The 15,233-nt window shown below is 38.7% G+C and overlaps 1 long non-coding RNA gene across 2 annotated transcripts in view; it reads left to right on the top strand.

Annotated features, from left to right (window-relative positions):
- LOC129560923 (uncharacterized) overlaps positions 1 to 11,790 on the top strand; it is a 28,819-nt gene extending 17,029 nt beyond the window's left edge. For both annotated transcript variants that reach the window (XR_008686886.2, XR_016038490.1), the window contains one exon: positions 9,987 to 11,790. This is a non-coding gene — a long non-coding RNA (uncharacterized LOC129560923). The remainder of the gene's footprint in view (positions 1 to 9,986) is intronic.
- The last annotated feature ends 3,443 nt before the right edge of the window (positions 11,791 to 15,233 follow it).

Raw genomic sequence — 15,233 nt, 5'->3', positions numbered from 1 at the left:
TTTTATTAACTGCTTTATTTCCTGAATATAGGTCACACATTCTTATCTCTTTGCACATGTCATAATCATTTTCTTGAAAACTGGATGTATTAGAAGTCCAATGCCTTATCCATTGCACCACAGAGCCTGACATAAGTAGATATATTAGGCAATATATCTCAGTGAATCTGGATTCTGATTTTTGTTTTTACTTCTGAAGGTTGTTTTTGCTGCTGATTTTGTTTGCTTGTTTAGGAATTTTCTTGGGTTAAATTTGTGAAAATTTTTTCCTCTGCCATTTGCTTGTGCTGATGTCTCTGCTCAGTTTAAAAACTATATAAATGTAGAGACTTCCCTGGTGGTCCTGTGGCTATGACTCTCTGCCCCCAATGCAGGGGGACTGGGTTCAATCCCTACTCAGGGAACTAGATCCCACATGTCACAACTAAGAGCTTACACGGTCAAATAAATAAGTAAATATTAAAAATATGCATATAGATATATGTAGAAATATGAGTACATTCATAGATAAATATACATGTACATCTATATGTATCTATACATGATATATCAAATCTCTATATATGTGTATGTTGTATCATTTTACACAGAATTTACAGTCTTAGAAAATAATTTTTATTCATTTGCTAAAAGCTACTCAAATTGGCTAATACTATTGAGATTATAGTTTGTTTTTACATTGTGGCTAGTAGAACATTTGTTGTGATTGAGTATAAATTTGGGTTTTTGTCTACTTTTCTTTTAACTTCCATATAGTCGACACCATTAATAACTTTCCTAAAACAGAGACATGAATATTTTCTCCTTGCTGAATTCTCAGTCTCATGAATCCAGTCTTAGAAACCTGATTTTAACAGAATAGTCATCTGATTTTTAGTTTGACGGTTCCATACTCAGATCTCCTGGCAGCAAGAGAGTAACCCTTCCTAGAACCATGAGGGAAAACAGTCTGTTTTTAGTATGGTAGAAGATAAAAATAAATCTGACAACTCATGTCACATTTTTACCTCTGAGCCACCTGGGAGGCCCTCATGTCACATTTTAAAACGTGTATTTTTTTATTTAAAAAAAATGTTAATAAGTTGGCAAGTTTATTAACATTTAAATTTCTAGGAACCATATTTATAGCTGATTATAATATGATTAAATATATTCTTATTGGCTAAATATATCACAACTACATTCTACTGTAATTTTACTATAGTAATGTTAGTTATTAATAACTTCACTATTTTTACCTTCTTATGAAATAGTTACATGTATACTGAAATTTTTAATAATGTTCCACAAAATGATAAAAAGAATAAGAGTTATTGACCATCTTGGATTAATTTTTCATGAATGCAGTATCCTCAAGTATATTCTTTTATAACCTCAGGTTTATCAATTTAATTCAAATGATCAGTATTCCTCTCTGTCATCAGGTGTCCACCAATTCTAATCTCAAGACTTTAGGAACTTTTGAGTTTGTAATCAGAAAGCTCCCTGGTAAGCATGGATGAGACGAAGGTCTTGAATGTTCATCTCAATTCTGGTAGAACCCAGAGAGTTGTCTCGTACATTTTATCACACATCTTTCTACTGACTGAAGATCTCCTATTCCAGAGCACTGCTCCTTAGTTTATGAGAACTTTAAGTCCCAACATTAAACCTTTACTAATTGCATGTAACCTCTTTGGTTATAACTAGTTTCCACTGGACTGTAACCAAAGGCCATTCCAGTCTCTATTCATCATCTGGGAGAAGTTAGAATCTCCAGACCTCAATTTTCTGTCTATAAAAGGGTCAAACTAGATGTCTAGCTGGAATGTTTCATAATTTTATGTGTTTATGTATTTTTGGAATCAGTATCCACATACAGTGGTGCCTTGCTTAATGTTACTTTGTGTGAATTGGCTGTTATTAATATATATATCTATACATTGTCTATCTACACGTAGTGTTATGCCCTGAGTCCGGTCCCCCCATACTGGTAGAATAAGACACTCGCAGCAATGCAAAAGCAAGAATGGGGTTTATTTCTAGCTCGAGCTAGGGCTCATGCCTCCTCCAGCGCAGTGGAGTGGGACAAGAGCCCCGAGCCCAGGTCACAGCGGTTTTTATAGTCTCAGGTTACATAAGCACCTATTTCTGTTCAAAAGATCAAGCTGGCAGAAGCTCATTGGCCAGTTCATGCACGCGTGGAAGCTCATTGGCCAGTTTATGCACGCAGGGTTTTTCTGGGGGATTTCCCTTTTCACTCTGATTGGCCCGACTTTTGGCGCCTGCGGGACTTTTCTAGGGAGGAGTTTCTTAATTTTGGCCCCGGGGGGATCTTCTTAGGGAGGAGTTTCTGTGGACTTAGCCTCCACCCTCTCTCCAGGAAATCAAAACTTAGGCCTAAGCAAGGTCTCAGGCCTATCCTGGCTACTCAGATGTTAGGGCTCCTAACAGTAGCTTCCTGCTGCTGCTACTGCTGCTAAGTCATTTCAGTCGTGTCAGACTCTGTGTGATCCCATAGACAGCAGCCCACAAGGCTCCTCCGTCCCTGGGATTCTCCAGGCAAGAACACTGAAGTGGGTTGCCATTTCCTTCTCCAATGCATGGAAGTGAAAAGTGAAAGTGAAGTTGTTCAGTCGTGTCCAACTCTTTGCGACCCCATGGACTTCAGCCTACCAGGCTCCTCCGTCCATGGGATTTTCCAGGCGAGAGTACTGGAGTGGGGTGCCATTGCCTTCTCCGACACGTAGCTTCCTAGGTACAACTAATTTTTTCAGGCTTTAACTTACCCTGTTACTATGTCCAGGTATCAGTTCATCTAAAATGACCAGTTAGAACCATTTCTTCTCTCAATCATAAAGATTCCCCAAACACAGGACCTGCCCTCAAAGAATCTCTCAATATGTACTGAATTGACGTGGGTCATTGATCCTCATTTCTAGACTCTGCATGGAGGCAACTGTGCTGGGAATGGTGGTTCTGAAAAGCAAAAGGACTTTAAAAACCTACAGGGTCAGTGCTAGATAGGGGAGAGGCCAGTAACTCTGAAACTGGGTAGTAGGAAATAGAGAAACAAAAAACAGGAACTTTGGGATTCTTTGAGGAGCTTTAAACCACCACAGCCCAGATGTTTGTGCTAAAGAAGTAGGAGGGCCAAGCAGAAAATATTAGTCAGGTCTGGGACTTCATTCATTCCAATAACATGCCTGGCAGAGAAATCACTATCCGTTTTGCAACATAACCTTCGGGCAAGTCTGGGCAGGCTTTGGGAGGGCAAAAAATTGCCTTCCACAAACTGACCTGGCTTGCCAAGCAACCCACACACACTCCCCACACATGAAATCTTCCTTCTTTCCTTTTTCCTATCCTGTTTTCATTCGTCCTTCATCCTTCCCTCCCTCTATTCTCTTCTTCCTCTTTCTCCTTCTCTCTGCTCCCCTCCTTCTCCACATTCTCCCTTCCTTCTCCAGAATAATCTGTGGGATTGTGGAATGTGTTTTTCAGACAAGTGCATCAGGGAAGATTAAGAATAAGACAGAGGCATGAATCTTGTGGTCATCATAAGTGCTTGGGCTTCTCTACACCTTAATCATTTATCTAAGCACTAAAATGTTGGTCTTTACTAATTTATAGTTCAAGTACACATATTAATAGATGTCTTTGTGTGTATGTGTGTACATGGAAGTGTGTATATCTGTGGATTTGTCTTTATATAAACACTGATGGATATTTTTTCCAAATGAACTGGTGCTGACCTTTATTTTGTGTTTAAGCCGAAGGAACTTTATGTTCTACTTTTCCTCTGGAGAGATGGAAGGACTACTAAGGGTGGTGGCAAGGGGCAGATTTGTGTGTGTGAGTATGTATTAGGTAATATTTAATGGAAAATTTGGGAATATTTTCCTTTGTCATGGTGCAAATAAATCTGTTTATGTCATGGTTACTGGGAATAAATATCTTTTTCATGAGGGCCTTCTTAGTTTCCAGAAAATCTTATAAATGTTTATCAATAAAGTCTATATAGTAGACTTTGTTTCATTAATAATAATAGTTACCTTTGAGAATCTGCTCTGTCTGACATTGTGTCTAACACTTTACTTCATCCTTATAAACTTGCAAGATGGGCATTAATAGCCCCAGAACACTGAGATTTGGGCATGCTAAGCAATTTTCCTGAGGCTATAGACCTAATAAATTGTGCAACTGTTACTTGAACATAGATTGACTATCTCTATCCATAGGACATTTGCCATTATGACAGAGAGGGAACTCATGTAGATGTGGGACTTATTTTATGATTATGAGAGCTTCTCTATCAAGATGTTTGCTTTTTGTGAACTTTAGTGGCCAATGGAAAATAACTTGATCATTATTATTATTTTAAGTTTAAAAAGTCTTAGAAGCGATCTAAACCTAGTGATATGTTTTCTTAGATTCTTAGAAAAGGTTTTAGAGTATATATAAGCAGCCTTCAGATAACGAATCATAATGCTTATCTGCTTTAAAAAGTGATGTAGTGTCATTTTCTAGAATCTAGACTACAGATAACTTTTAAATATATACCTTTATTTGCAGTATTATATAGAGGTAATATTTTCCGATACACAGTGCTTCTCTTAGAGAGAAGGAAGATACTATTTGGTATAGTCTGCATAGAACAGTCTTCCTCATGTTTGTCCTTGAGAAGTTAGGTTGTATAGCGGCACTGGGTTCCTAGGGAGAGATAATGGGCTCAGGCTGCTGGGGTCCACCTTATTGACAACTGCGCGATGCTTAGTGAATACTGCTGGAGATCTGCAGTGGCTGCAAGGGCTATTGGGGTCCTCAGTGACGCCTCGAGGTCGGGTGCCCAGGAACCAGGGAAGGCAGCAGCAGTAGCTGGAGCAGATGGTGTGGCACACTTGGCTGTGGGGGCCAGCTGCAAGCGCCTGTGCAGTGGTGGAGTCTGGCTGCAAACACACACAGTGGTGGGGGTTAGGAGCCAATGGCAGGCTCACTAGACTCTGCAGGGGCCCTGGCTGTCGGCCTGCTCTTCTGTGTCTCCACAGTCCCCTCGAGGTATGCACACTTCAGGAGGTCTTTCCTGTCAGTAAAATGGAGTACCGTGGGATGTTTCACTCTGACAAGTTCTCCCAGCCACTCTGTTACCACTCATTGGAAGGCATCTGAAGATGAGAATATCTCAGACTGAAGGCAGCCAGTCTACAAACAAACGTTAAGCGGCTCAAAACTAGATCTATCACCACAGCTGCAGCTCTATCAAGTCACCAGTTGGCAGAGCAGAATCTGGCCTCCTTTGTTTTGCAACATCAGCTCACTGTTTTGTTTTGTTTTTTAAATACTTTTTAACTTGAAATTGCCCTCCATAACTGAAAGCATCCTTAGCTGTCAGGATTAGTGTTGAAATCTTCCAGCTCACTTAGCAGACAAGATAGTCCTTTCTGGAGGGTCTCTTGAAGGGTTGCTAACCATAAATCACTGCTTCCCTTAGGCCAGCTACTTCTGAACAGCACGAAGCCTCAGTTACGTTGATAGAAAGGTTTTAAACACGGCTCTGTAGATTGGCATGAACTGGCTACATCTCAGATTTATCTAGCGAGATTTTTAAAAAATATGATCCATGCTCAAGGAATGAGATGCGCTCAGAAATTTTTTTTAAGTTCCTCTAATAATTTTGATGAATAGCCAGGCTTTGGAACCATGACTCACAGCATCGAAGAGAAATGTAACTCCTACTCCTTCCTATTTGTGAACTCCACTACTGTCAATAGCAGTGTTGTCCAAAATGGGAGATAGCCGCCACTAGCGACACACGGCCCTTGTGAGCACTTGATGTCACACGGCTATTTGAGATTTCAAAGGGGTGTTGAAATAACAATATTTCGGACATACTGGGTGAAGGAAAAATTTTATAAAACCTTATTTCAACTGTTTTTTTAATATATTTTAATGTAACCACTATGCATTTCAGATTACCTATGTGGCAACATTATATTTCTTTTGGATTGTCCTTATCTAGAAGGCCACAGCTACCTCAGTTCAGAAATCTTGAGTCATAAAATTCTAAAGGTGAAGGAATCTTGTAGATGATAACAAGCTTTCATTCCATGAATGAGGCTATTGGCACCCAGATGGGTGCAGTGACTTATTCATGTCCCTCGCTTGGTGGTAGAGCCAGAAAATACATACCTGGCTCTCCATCAAGTGTCTACCTGACTTTTCCCTCGCATGAGGCCTGTGTTTGGCTGAGTGTTTCAGGACTCCTAGTTCTGGGGCACAGGAAGGCCTACTGGCCTCAGCCCCTGCTGCCACCCCTGCCCACCCGATCTGTCTTCATAGCTGGTTGTTGTTCAGTCACTCAGTGGTGTCCGACTCTTTGGTGCTTCCAAATTCATTTCTAAAAAGACATATTTGGGCCTCAAGTTAATGTCTCCCCCTTTCATCATCTCACATTAATTACTGGTTTTGACATCCACAGGGAGCTGTGGTTTTAGTAAGGTCTTGGTATCTTTCCAAAGCATGGCTCGGAAAAACAAAAACCCCAACCAACTGAAAAAAAGAAAAAGAAAAAGCAGAAACAAACCCCTTCTAGCTGATTGAGAAGTGTGAAATTTTGAAATTCATTATTATGTTCCCTCCCAACATTTACTACATTCTGATTTTCTCTGGCATCCACAAAACAATGTTACTTCTCCAGTACTAGTGTATTCTTCAGAAGGATCAAGTGCTGATGGGTGGTGAGCCACTCCCTAGCTTCTGCCCTTTAGCTGTAAAAACAAATTATTTTTTACATGGCATCAACATAGCCTTGCTTATATAAGACTTTTTTTTTAAGTCAAAAATATTTTTCCTTCTTTCTCATCTGTTAATAAACTATTTGAGAATTTTCAGTAAATAGGTAGCATCCAAAATATTTCTAGAATCCATCACCCTGCAATAGGAATATTTGCTGCTCTGAGTGGTACATTCCAGGGATCCACTTTCCCAGATGATTCCAAGCCTGTTGAAGTCTACGTACGTACATGTCCCAAAATGTATGAAAATCTGTTTGTGTATGTATGTGTGTCAAAAGTCTGAAGACACAGGGAAATACCTGGCTAAAGCCTTTGCATTTTGATGTATATTCTTCTGGATTCCTTAGGTTTAAGAGAGCTGTCAAGTGCAGAATTTATAGAGTAATTAATCCAAGTCACTGGTAAATTAAAATGCCCAAGGCAAATAAGACTAGGTAAATAAATCTTGTTTTAGAATTTCTTAGAACTAGGTCATAAAATGCCTTCTAATTTCAGTTCATCACTATCTAGTTGAATCCCTGCCACTGGCAGAAGGCAAGCAAGTTAAGTTCTCTTTCCCTGGTTCCAAGGCCCTATATCCTGTGTAGTAAAAATTTCTGATCTTTACCCTATTTTCCTCAGAACTTATAGGTGTCTTTCACTGTTGCGGATTCTTCTTGACCATAGAGATATTCACCCTGTGAAAAGACATAAAAATAATAATCAATAGATGATTGCTTAGAGTTTTATAGTATCGACACCATCTGTAACAGCAGTCTGCAGCCTATGTTTGTATATATACTGCCATATGATTATTTATAAATGTAGAAGGTGGAAAGAGCCTTTGACAGTCTTAACTTTGTTGAGGGAAAGAGATATTCTTTGCTGATTAAAACCCTGAGATGACGTAATGAAGAAATATGGCAAGACTGGGATATGCAGTCCTTGAAAGTCTTCTTCCCAGTGGCAGGAATTGATGATTCATGATCATCCAGGTGGACCTTCTCTTTGATGAACTGATTACTTCTAAGGTGTGGGAAAACTCTGGTGCCTTACAGCTCTAACAATTGCTAATTTTCTTGGTGTATTTAAAAAATGCATAATCTTCCTGTTAAAAGATCTATTTGACCCTGGGAAAAATCTTAAATATAGTGTATTGCTTTAAGGAGAGGACTCTTGAGAGTCTCTTGGACTGCAAGGAGATCAAACCAGTCAATCCTAAAGAAAATCAACCTTGAATATTTATTAGAAGGACTGAAGTTAAAGCTGAAGCTCCAGTCCTTTGGCCACCTGATGCAAAGAGCAGACTCATTGGAAAACACCCTGATGCTGGGAAGGACTGAAGGCAAAAGGAGAAGATGGTGTCAGAGGATGGGATAGTATCACGGACTCAATGGATATGAACTTGAACAAACTCCAGGAGCTAGTAGAGGAAAGGGAAGCCTGGCATGCTGTAGTCCATGGGGTCGTAGAGTTAGATATGACTAAGCGACTGAACAACAGCAAATTTATTTAAACCTTATCTGTTACTGCTCTTTCCTTCTTCTCCTGCCACTCTGAACAGACTTCTCAATATCACATGATATCTATTTTTAAGCAGACTTGCCTCTACTTCTCTTTCTAAAGCATCAAGGCATCTTCTTGCATGTTTAATGGTTATATTTATGTAGATTAGAAAGAATGCAGATGTCACTGTTTCAGTTTTATACTTCTGAGAGGTCTATATCTTTAAACTTTGAAAGTAAACATAAACAAGATCTCTCTCCATGTACACAGAAACCACCAGTGCAATGTTTTTAAGCTGCAAGTTGTAATAGTGAGTTTTGAAATCTATTTAGTCAATGAAAATCTTTCTTTTTTAATGGAATAGACTAAAATAAGCTGGTTTCTGAAACTCTGTTTTATGCATACCTATTTCAGTATCTTTATCATTTATCTGTCTACCTATTATTGATATTTATTTTCTGTCATGGCTCTATCCCTGTTAGTTTTTAGTTTAAAAAAAAAAGGTTTGAGGAAAATCTGCTTTAAAGGAACTGTTAGAAAGATTACTAGATTTTGTTACAATTCTTATGATTTTCTAGTGGACTAAATAGGGAACACTTCCTATAAGTTTGCATATATAATGACATCCTCTTTTTATAACATCTTCCTCCCAGAACATGTTGGATATTTTGGGGAAGTTTGGAGATTTGGGTTTTGTTTTGTTTTTGGTATTTTTTTTTTGCTTTAAAAAACTGTGTGTAGAAAGATGAAAAATGCTTAATGCTGAGTCTTAAAGACACCTAGATCAATTGTTAGAGGCCTTTGGATCCCAGCTCTCTGGGCCAGATTCAGCTCATATTCCTCCATACTGATGCCATCTAACAGAAGAAACAGGTGGAATGTCAACTGCTCACAGTCCTTGCCTTGGGGGGCACTGTCTGTTAATGGTACATCAGATGAAAGAGGTTATGGAAGATCAGGGACCTATTCAAATACTGTCCTTCGTGTGTCAAACTTCATTCATGTATCACTACTTGGAGGTCAGTAGCCAGTGAACCTTGTTTAAACTTCTGAGCAATAGGGACACCAAACCAGTAACAGAAATTTAAAGTGAAAACTTTATAGTGATATGAAAAGCAGAGCATAATTTCTAAAGGAATTGATATCATGAGAATTATTGCTTCCCTATACAGTTCTCATGATGTACTCTATATGTAAATTAAATAAGCAAGGTGATAATATATAGCCTTGACATACTCCTTTTCCTATTTGGAACCAGTCTGTTGTTCCATGTCCAGTTCTAACTGTTGCTTCCTGACCTGCATACAGGTTTCTCAAGAGTCAGGTCAGGTGCTTTGTTAAAACTATTCTCCTTACTGGGGAAAGGAAGATACAGATACTGGTGTTAGTTCCTCGTAAAACTGGCAAATAAAACTTTTTCATATGTTTCTGAACTGAGGAAAAAAAATAATAGTTCTAATGACAATCCTTCTTTTAATAACAACAAAAAGATTATATTTAATGTGATATTTTAGCAATTTTCTCACTGAAAGTGAACGGTGTATTTTACCCAATTTCTTAGTAAGGACCCAGTTTCTTAGTAATTTAATAATGACCATTATTGTCAGAATCTTACAAATTTCAGTAGTCATTGTCAGCCATACATGATCAAATTTAAATATGTCTTTTTTTCCTATTTATAACTTTGGTTTTGCTACTATATTCTTATATTTTGTCTCCCATATATAGTAAGACCATAAAGAAGGCTGAGCACCAAAGAATTGATGCTTTTGAACTGTGGTGTTGTAGAAGACTCTTGAGAGTCCCTCGGACTGCAGGGAGATGAAACCAGTCAATCCTAAAGGAAACCAATTCTGAATATTCATTGGAAGGACTGATGCTGAAGCTGAAGCTCCAAGACTTTGGCTACCTGATGCGAAGAGCTGACTCATTAGAAAAGACCCTGATACTGGGAAAGATTGAAGGCAGGAGGAGAAGGGAGGGACAGAGGACAAAGTGGTTGGATGGCATCACCGACTCAATGGACATGAATTTGAGCAAACTCCAGGAGATGCTGAAGGACAGTGAAGCCTGGCGTGCTGCAGTCCATGGGGTTGCAGAGAGTTGGACACGACTGAGCAACTGAACACAACTATACATAGTAAACACTGTTTTAATACTTAGCAAATGCTGTTTAATACTGAATTGTGACATTAGGAAGGTTTTTGGGTTTCAGAGAATGACTTCTAAAGATCAAGAACATACCAAAGTTACTACTCTTCTTTCACACTCGGAAATAGAAACTCTGTAATAGAGATCTTTCATTTCAATACAGTATATGTAACAGGTGATGTGGTTAGGTGGAAACAGCTGGGTGTTTTCCAAATCATTACAAATCAGAATTGTCTAATGCTCCCATTTCACTGCAAGCATTTGTTCATCTCAGCTCATTTGTGGTTTTAAGTGTTGGTATAGTTTGCTTTGTTTCATAAAATCGTATCTGTTGACTTGTGGGGCAAGATCTCTTAGCTTAGCATTCTCTCTGGTTACTAGGTCATCGTCATTCTTACTGGTATCCAATAAAAGCAAAAGCAATATGGCAGCATTGCTTTCAAACAGTTCTCCACCAAATTACATTTTGCTTATAAACTTGCTTACAGAGAAGGAATATTGCCATGTATCTGCATATGAAAAGAAAGTTACACCTTGACATGTTTTCTAATATTTTATTTGTAATTTCCCTTTAAGGTTTTTACTTGTTGAAAGATGCAGAAAATATTTGAAAGCTAGTTTTTGAAGGAGTTGTAAACAAAGGTGACACCATTATTCCACTTTGATTAGAGCATGAATTTCTGAGTGGATGTACCAATTCAGTGTTAATTCTTAAGTTGTTTTGTGAGCGTTAGTATAGATATTGAATGTATACATATGTTTGAAAATGTTGTCCCCTCAGCCTCATCAGAACAGCATTATAATTAAATCAAGTGCTCAAATACTGTTCTTAATAACTCTGCTGTTAGACCCAGTATTATTAGGAAGATTGTTAGTTTTGATTCATTAGTTACTTGTTCCTCTCTGATGAATTTGAAGTTTTTAAATGGTTCATGTACCTCAAGAGAAATGATGAAATATCAGTAGTGTTTTTCTACTTTTATGTGCTAACTTTTGTGCTGACAGAATTACAGTTAAATTCAGTTGTCAGAGCTCTGGTGAGCTGAGATATTTTAAAATGTCAGCTTTCTACAACTATCATTATACATTTTGGGGGTAAATGGCATCCACAGTTTTTAGCCTAGAGCCATTTATATCCTGGTATCAAAAGAGATTTTAAAATTATATAAATGAATGTAAGTTTTAATACTAAGAAATACCCTTACTTCCTTTATTTATACAGTTGAATAAACTTTTCTGAGATTTATGAAATAATCACATTATGTATGTTTGTTTTTTAGAATTACCCCTGATCTTCAAATTTGTAAGATTCTTTTAAAATGTCTCATAATCATCTGGCTACTACCCAAACCTTCCTTTAGTTTTGTACTGTGGAAAGACATTTGACCATCAAATAGATCTTTTGTATTTATGAAGAATAAACTGAAAGTGGAGTTGTTCAGTTGTGTCTGACTCTCTGTGACCCCATGGACTGTAGCCTGCCAGGCTCCTCCATCCATGGGGTTTTCCTGGCAAGAATACTGGAGTGAGTTGCTATTTCCTTCTCCAAGGGATCTTCCCAACCCAGGGATCGAATCTGGATCTCCCGCACTGCAGGTGGATTCTTTACTGTATGATCCACCAGGAAATCCCCTATGAAGATATATGGTCCCCTATGAGGATCATGTATCTAGCAACATAGTACTATCAAAATAGAAATTCTCAAAATAATTTCGGTTTCATGTATCATATAATAATGAAAAGAGACTAACAAATGTGTTTGTATATGAAACTACAAAATAGAAACAACTATCTGATCACCCTCCTTTTGATGTATATTATCTAGATTATTAATATTATTTTACATATATTATATGTATGTCACTGTATTAAAATCCACACTATTTTAGAACCAAAAAGATCCTTAGAGACCTTCTACACTGGAAGTTCTCAGACTGGAGTCACCTGCAGAGCTTTAAAACTTGCTTAGAGTAGGCATCCTGTAACAAATCAAAATTTCTGGGATAGGGCCCCAGGCATCAAAGGTTTAAACATTCCCCAAATGATTCAATGTGCAGCCTAGTGTAAGAATAAGTGGTTGAAGCCAGTAATTCTCAAACACACTGTGCCTAAGAACCACCTGTAGAGTCCTTACTCTCAGAATCTGGGCTTGGAGCTGACATTTAAAAAATTCAATGGTCCCCAGAGGAGAGGGGATAAGTAGGGAGGAGAGATAAATTGGAAGGTCGGGATTGACATATACACACTGCTACATATAAAATAGATAACTAATAACGACCTACTGTATAGCACAGGGAACTCTACTCATTGCTCTATAATGCCTATATAGGAAAATATGCTAAAAGAGTGGATATACATATGTATAAGAGATTCGCTTTGCTATACACCAAAACTAACACAACATTGTAAATCAATTATACCTCAATAAAATAATTTTTAAAAAAATTTTAAAGTCCCATTTTTAAAGTTCCATGTACTGAACTGTGTCCCCCCACCACCCCAACTTATATATTGAAGCTCTGACCCCATATGACTATATTTGGAGATAGGACTTTTAAGAAGTAAAGTTACATGAAGTCGTAAGTGTGGGGTGATAATCCAATAGGACTTGTGGTCTTAAAAGAAGAGGAAGAGAGAGAAAGGTCTGTTTCTCTCTCTACATTTGCATGCGCCAAGGAAAGGCAGTGTGAGGTTATAGCAGGAAGACAGGAAGAGAGCTCTCACCAGAAACTGAATCAGCTGGCACCTTGATCTTGGACTCCCCAGCCTTCAGAACTGTGAGAAATAAATTTCTGTCATTTAAGCCACCCAGTCTCTGGTATTTTGTTGTGGCAGCCCAAGCTGACTAATATACCACGTAATGCTGACGCCAGCAGTCCATGAGCCACATTTTGAGTACCGCTAGCCTAGGCTGCATTCCCCAGAACTTGTTTTAATTTGCCTGAGGGTACTGCAGGGTGTCATTATTTTTTAATGATTCCTGGATGATTCTAGTGTATAGATAGAATTGAAAACAACAGATCAAGCCCAGTTTCTCCAACTTATAGCTAAGGACACTGAGACTCAAAGAGGTTAAGTGATTTGCCCAAGTTTTAAATGCAATTGCTGAATTTTTCCAAATTTATAGGGAAAAAAAAAGAAAATTACTCTGGGGTCACACGCTGGCATCTGAAAGACTTAGTCCTAGAACCCAGTACTCTCAGTTTCTAGTATTAACCCATACATTTTTCCCCAAACAACATTAACATTTGTTTAATTCAGGGAGATCCACTTTCCTTTACCATGATAGTACAATCCAAGAATGTTGTAGTCTGTACTCTGAGTCTGCTTAATAACAGTTGCTGTTTGTTGCAACATGCTTAAAAACTGAATAGAAGGTTAGATCACACACAGACACACACACACACATACACGTGTATTTGGGCTTCCCTAGTGGATCAAGCAGTAGAGAATCTGCGAGTAATGCAGGCACCATAGGAGTTGAAGCTTCGATCCCTGGGTCAGGAAGATACCCTGGAGGAGGAAATGACATCCCACTCCAGTGTTCTTGCCTAGAGAATACCATGGACAGAGGACCCTGGTGGGCTACAGTCCATGGGGTTTCAAAAGAATTGGACATGACTAAAGATGATGCTGTGAAAGTGCTGCACTCGATATGCCAGCAAATTTGGAAAACTCAGCAGTGGCCACAGGACTGGAAAAGGTCAGTTTCTATTCCAATCCCAAAGAAAGAAATGCCAAAGAATGCTCGAACTACCGCACAGCACTCATCTCACACCCTAGTAAAGTAATGCTCAAAATTCTCCAAACCAGGCTTCAGCAATATGTGAACTGTGAAATTCCAGATGTTCAAGCAGGTTTTAGAAAAGGCAGAGGAACCAGAGATCAAATTGCCAACATCTGCTGGATCATGGAGAAAGCAAGAGAGTTCCAGAAAAACGTCTATTTCTGCTTTATTGACTATGCCAAAGCCTTTGACTGTGTGGATCACAATAAACTGTGGAACATTCTGAAAGAGATGGGAATACCAGACCACCTGACCTGCCTCTTGAGAAACCTATATGCAGGTCAGGAAGCAACAGTTAGAACTGGCCATGGGAACAACAGACTAGTTCCAAATAGGAAAAGGAGTACATCAAGGCTGTATATTGTTACTCTGCTTATTTAACTTATACGCAGAGTACATAATGAGGAACGCTGGGCTGGAAGAAGCACAAGCTGGAATTAAGACTGCCGGGAGAAATATCAATAACCCCAGACATGCAGATGACACCACCCTTATGGCAGAAAGTGAAGAGGAACTAAAAAGCCTCTTCATGAAAGTGAAAGAGGAGAATGAAAAAGTTGGCTTAAAGCTCAACATTCAGAAAAGTAAGATCATGACATCTGGTCCCATCACTTCATGGGAAATAGATGGGGAAACAGTGGAAACGGTGTCAAACTTTATTATTTTGGGCTCCAAGATCACTGCAGATGGTGATTGCAGCCATGAGATTAAAAGATGCTTACTCCTTGGAAGGAAAGTTATGACCAACCTAGATAGCATATTAAAAAGCAGAGACATTACTTTGCCAACAAAGGTCCATCTAGTCAAGGCTATGGTTTTTTCCAGTGGTAACACTACGAACAAAGCTAGTGGAGGTGATGGAATTCCAGTTGAGCTATTTCAAGTCTTGAAAGATGATGCTGTGAAAGTGCTTCACTCAATATGCCAGCAGATTTGGAAAACTCAGCAGTGGCCACAGGACTGGAAGAGGTCAGTCTTCATTCCAATCCCAAAGAAAGGCAATGCCAAAGAATGCTCAAACTACCGCACAATTGCAC

This window comes from Moschus berezovskii, chromosome 10 (assembly GCF_049115385.1).
Source record: "Moschus berezovskii isolate FMDL1 chromosome 10, NW_MosBer_1.0, whole genome shotgun sequence".
In the NCBI taxonomy this organism is placed as follows: domain Eukaryota; kingdom Metazoa; phylum Chordata; class Mammalia; order Artiodactyla; family Moschidae; genus Moschus; species Moschus berezovskii.
This window is presented reverse-complemented; position numbering and strand designations above follow the sequence as displayed.